A 5,000-nucleotide genomic window follows, 5' to 3' on the forward strand; every position below is an offset into this window, starting at 1 on the left:
TGAGGCCAGAGAGCGAAGACGTCGTCAACATACCTCAGCCATACCGTCGGACGAAGGGAGAGGGAAGGGAGAAGTTCGGACTCGAAGAATTCCATAAACAGGTTAGCCAAGACCGGAGAGAGGGGAGAGCCCATGGCCACGTCGAAGGTCTGGGAGTAGAAGCGACCCTCAAAGGAGAAGGAATTCGACTCCACACACAGACGAATCAGCTGGAGGAAGACGTCGGTGGGCAGAGGGAGACGAGGATCCTCTGGGGGGAGCTTCCTCTCAAGGAAAGCAAGGACGTCATCCAGCGGGACCTTGGTGAACAAGGAGTCTACATCCAAGCTCATCATGGTAGCCGGCGGGACTCCACGGACACGGGAGATGAAGTCCTGAGAGTGGCGGAGGTGAGCAGGAGAGAAGGTGCCGAGCAGGGGAGTGAGGGACTTCGCCAGCCAAGCTGCCAGAGGGTGCGTCACAGATCTCCGGGAAGACATTCACACGCTGGTAATGAGCTGTTATTGTTAGGATCTTAGATGTCGCTGTTATGAAGTGCCGAGTCGATGCCAGAAAGCGCTCCGAATGCTTGCATAAGACGCTGGTCTGAAATGCCCCTTTCCGGAAGCTCCGAGGAGCCGGGAAGGCGGAAGAGGTCCAAACGATTCGAAAACGTTGCCACTTTGGGTAACCTGAGCACGAGTCGTTCAATTAAGGAAACTTCTTCCTTCCTACGATCAACAGTATATTGTGGATCATAACGTACAGAAGTTGCAGTTCATGTGTTGAGCAACGAATACAAGGATCATGCAAGATATAACCTACAATAATTATTACGATCTTGTCATGGCAGTAGCGGAAATGATAATGCCTTGACGTTTATCAGTGGCAGGTCCTTGTACCATATTACTTCTAGTTTTCAATACTTCACATGAGTGTACATGACACACTATATAGTATAACAAGAATGTGTATACATATGTGTGTGTGTATATATATGTGTGTGTGTGTGTGTGTGTGTGTGTGTGTGTGTGTGTGTGTGTGTGTGAAAGTATTTATATTTGTGTATATATATATTTATGTATATATATATGTATATATATATTTGTGTGTGAATGTATTTATATATGTACACACACACACACACACACACACACACACACACACGCACACACACATATATATATACATATATTAATACACACACGCACATACATACACACACACACACACACAAACACACATACACATACACACACAAACACACACACACACATATATATATGTATGTATGTAAGCATATATGTGTGTGTGAGTGTGTCTTTGTAAGTGTGATAATGTATGTATGAATGTATGTATGTATGTATTTATGTATATGTGTATGTAAGCATGCAGGTGTGCATGCATGTATGAATGCATATGTGCATGTATGTATGCATGAATGTGCATATATACATATATAAACACATTCCCACTGACAGCGGACCAATAGCTGTGTACTCACTTCTCACCTTCCCGCTGGCTGTCTCGCTCGTCTGGAGAGTTGTGTTGACTTCCCGTCCGATCGCGGGTTTTATTTACTTTCCTCTGAATTTTTTATCAGAATCTGTTCCTTTGCTTTTCCACATAAGGTATTCGTTTATCTTTTCGGGGTATTTGGTTAGGGAATACTATTGTTCGCTTGCTTTCCATAACACAAGGGTTTTGTGTTCACTTTGCTTTGCGACACTTTCATGCGTTACACTAGTCGGGGGTTAGTGTGTGTCATGGCCCGATAAGATAGGGTAGCTGATAAAAAAAGATAAATCTTCCGTTCTTTCTCTCTCTGTGTCTCTGTTTCTCTCTCTCGCTGTCTCTCTCTCTCTCTCTCTCTCCATTTCTCTCTCTCTCTCTCTCTCTCTCTTTTCTCTCTACTCTTTCCATCCCTCCTCACTCTCTCTCTCTCTCTCTCTCTCTCTCTCTCTCTCTCTCTCTCTCTCTCTCTCTCTCTCTCTCTCTCTCTCTCTCTCTCTCTCTCTCTCTCTCTCTCTCTCTCTCTCTCTCTCTCTCTCTCTCTCTCTCTCTCTCTCTCTCTCTCTCTCTCTCTCTCTCTCTCTCTCTCTGTGCTGTGTGGTGCAGCGGTAGCGTTCTCGTCTAGCAATCTTGCTGACCTGCGTTCGAATCCCTCGCCGCCAGTGGATGGTAACCCCGGCCATTCCTTGCACACAGGGGATAGTTTAGAAGCAAAATGAAACAGACAGTATGTCACACCAAGAATATCCATTGTTACAAATGGAATCAAAACTAAACTAAACTCTCTCTGTCACTCTCATTCATTCTCTCCCTCCCTCTTTCTCTCTCTCTGTTTCTGCCTCTCTCTCTCTCTCCCTTCCACTTTCTCTCGTTGTCACACACACACTCTCTCTCTCTCTCTGTCACTCTCACTCATTCTCTCCCTCCCTCTTTCTCTCTCTCTGTTTCTGCCTCTCTCTCTCTCCCTCCCACTTTCTCTCGTTGTCACTCTCTCTCTCTCTCTCTCTCTCTCTCTCTCTCTCTCTCTCTCTCTCTCTCTCTCTCTCTTTCTGGCACTCTCATTCATTCTCTCCCTCCCTCTTTCTCTCTCTCTGTTTCTGCCTCTCTCTCTCTCTCCCACTTTCTCTCCCTCTCTCACTCTCTCTCTCTCTCTCTCTCTCTCTCTCTCTCTCTCACTCTGTGCTCTCCCTCTCCATCCCTCTCTCTCTCTCTCTCTTCTCTCTACTCTCTCCATCCCTCCTCTCATTAAAGATTCAAGCCATTTAACCACTATTACTGTCCAACCAGTCATTACCTACTAAAGGCACCCCCAGCCTCGTGTTACACTCTCTCTCTCTTTCTCTCCTTCTCTTTATTTTTCTGCCGCTCTTTCACTCTACTCTCTCACTCTCTCTGCTCTCGCTCCCTTTCACTCTGTACTAACTCTCTCTCTAATCTTTCTCTCTCATTCTGTTCTCTTTCTCTCTTTCCCTGTCTCTCTCTCTCTCTCTGCGCTGTGCATTGTGTTTTTTTCTACCATATTATCAACACGGAAGAGTATTATGTCATTCCTCATGGCTGTGGGAATAGCAGGGGGCGATGACCTCCCTTCGCGCCTCCCATGACACGTGTCCGGGGAATTCCAATTGTTCCCCCACATCAAATTTCTAGTCTAAACCGGCCGCTTCGCGCCCCCAAGTAACGTCCTGGAGGCAGCCAGGGGAACGATACTCAAAAGGGCCTTAAAGTTAAGACGCGATGGAAGCCTTAACTGTCCTGCGGCGACCTAGGTCACAACAAAGAAGCTTCGTCTACGCAAACGTTTTTTTCGGCACCGCGTCCCCGCCTTCAACCCCGCACCGCTGAAAATCACTTAAAGCGAAAGTCACACTAGTCTATTCTATTCTATCCCTTGACAGGATCGCCAAAGTCTGGTCAGCTACAGAGAGGGAATGGTCACACTACATTCAGTGTTCCTTCGGAGGGAACCATCGTCTCAGTTCAGCGTTCATAACAGTAAACAATGGCGCTTCATAACGGAGTTCATTTCTTAATTCATCCATTAATGTTCTTTTCAAATTCCTGCTTTTATAATCCTTGTGACTGGTGTCCCACAACGGCCTTTTGGCTCCCATTTAATCCAACAAGGCGTAAATAACTTCCGAAGTGAGCTACATGTTTCTGGCGTGTCGGAGTGGGTTGATGTTTTTTATTTGTTAGTCGAATTAATGTTTATCTGAATTATCTATAAACATTTAATGAGACATCAGTGTTCGATGTAATATATCTTTGTATTTAATAATTTTGTTTTTATCATGATATATAATATTTTTAAAAAGATTCCAAGTAATGAGTTTACCAATAATTGTATAGTTTTTGTTTGGGCAATATCCTTCAGCTCTCGGCAGGGATGGAATACCGACGTAGCTGTATTGCGCTGCGGAGGGATTTTCGTCTCGGATCCGTCTATAGCAAGGGAAGCATCCAGCTCTGCAAAGGGATCCCAGGGCAGAATAGATTAAGGTGACCAGCCCTTAACTAATATGTTCTAGACAGTAACAAAGAAGAAATATGCAATATTCCTTCTAAAAAAGTGACTTTAATAGCGGAATGCATGAGTACCGTGAAATTTAGGAATGAAGTCTTGTCTCCTGGAAAGACTGGCTGATTTGACAAGAGTGATTTTAGCTTTGGTTTTCATACCAATTACCAGTTTAACCAAAAATACTTGGAATAAGTTTTAAAGGCTTAGCTATATTTGCATATATCAAGTAATCTCCCTTTTCTCTGAATCATCATGACAGCCACTCACCCACAAAGTATGAAAATAATGAAAATAATGACATTATGAGTAATAGCAACAAAGAAAGAAAGTACGTGGGTCACGCTACCCAGCCCAGAAGGATGGGCGCTCCCACAGCAGCCTGGGGAAACAGTGCCAACAGCGAAAACAAAGAAAACAAAAAAGAAAAACAAAGTCTGTCAGATCGACAATGTAAAAATAGTGCTAAACAGAATCCTACTAATTTACAAAATAATGCGAGGTTTTTATCTAAATTGACTATTAATCCCTCCAACCGCAGGTAACGCAACCCGTATCCAAACAAGAATGAAACACGAAACTCGCGAATAAATGAATTCCCATACTCACATAAGGAGGATTGGCGAGGAACGGGGCCTTATACATAATTTTCTTCTTATTTTGCTGTAGTTTTGACCCATTCTTTTATACGGTCGCTATGTAATCGATTTCATGCATTTTTTTTCATAACCGGATGCCCTTCCTGACGCTATCCCTCTTTATTGACCCGAGCTTGGGACCGGCACTGACTTGGGCTTTCTTGTCCACACAACGGTTTGTACGGAATGCTATGACTGAAACACGGAACTCATAGTTATAAAGTGGATCCCGGAACTCACAGAGGGAGGATTGGCAAGTTACTGGAAGTCAAGATCGAGAGCACAAACGAAGAACCGAGTTTCCTGCAACTGCAGTGGGGATTCTTCTGGTAGATTAGACCGTTTTTGTT

At 44.2% G+C, this 5,000-nt stretch overlaps 1 protein-coding gene across 2 annotated transcripts in view; it reads right to left on the reverse strand.

Moving 5' to 3' along the window:
* Positions 1 to 1,720, reverse strand: part of LOC125026464 (alpha-(1,3)-fucosyltransferase C-like) — a 10,927-nt gene extending 9,207 nt beyond the window's left edge. The window contains exon 1 of one of the 2 annotated variants that reach the window (XM_047614930.1): positions 1,491 to 1,720. The gene's annotated coding sequence lies outside the window, so the exon portion shown is untranslated. Of the gene's footprint in view, positions 1 to 1,483 lie in introns of both variants that reach the window. The other variant, XM_047614929.1, reaches the window with a different exon arrangement.
* Between the last annotated feature and the right edge of the window lie 3,280 nt (positions 1,721 to 5,000).

Source organism: Penaeus chinensis, chromosome 6 (genome assembly GCF_019202785.1).
Source record: "Penaeus chinensis breed Huanghai No. 1 chromosome 6, ASM1920278v2, whole genome shotgun sequence".
In the NCBI taxonomy this organism is placed as follows: Eukaryota; Metazoa; Arthropoda; class Malacostraca; order Decapoda; family Penaeidae; genus Penaeus; species Penaeus chinensis.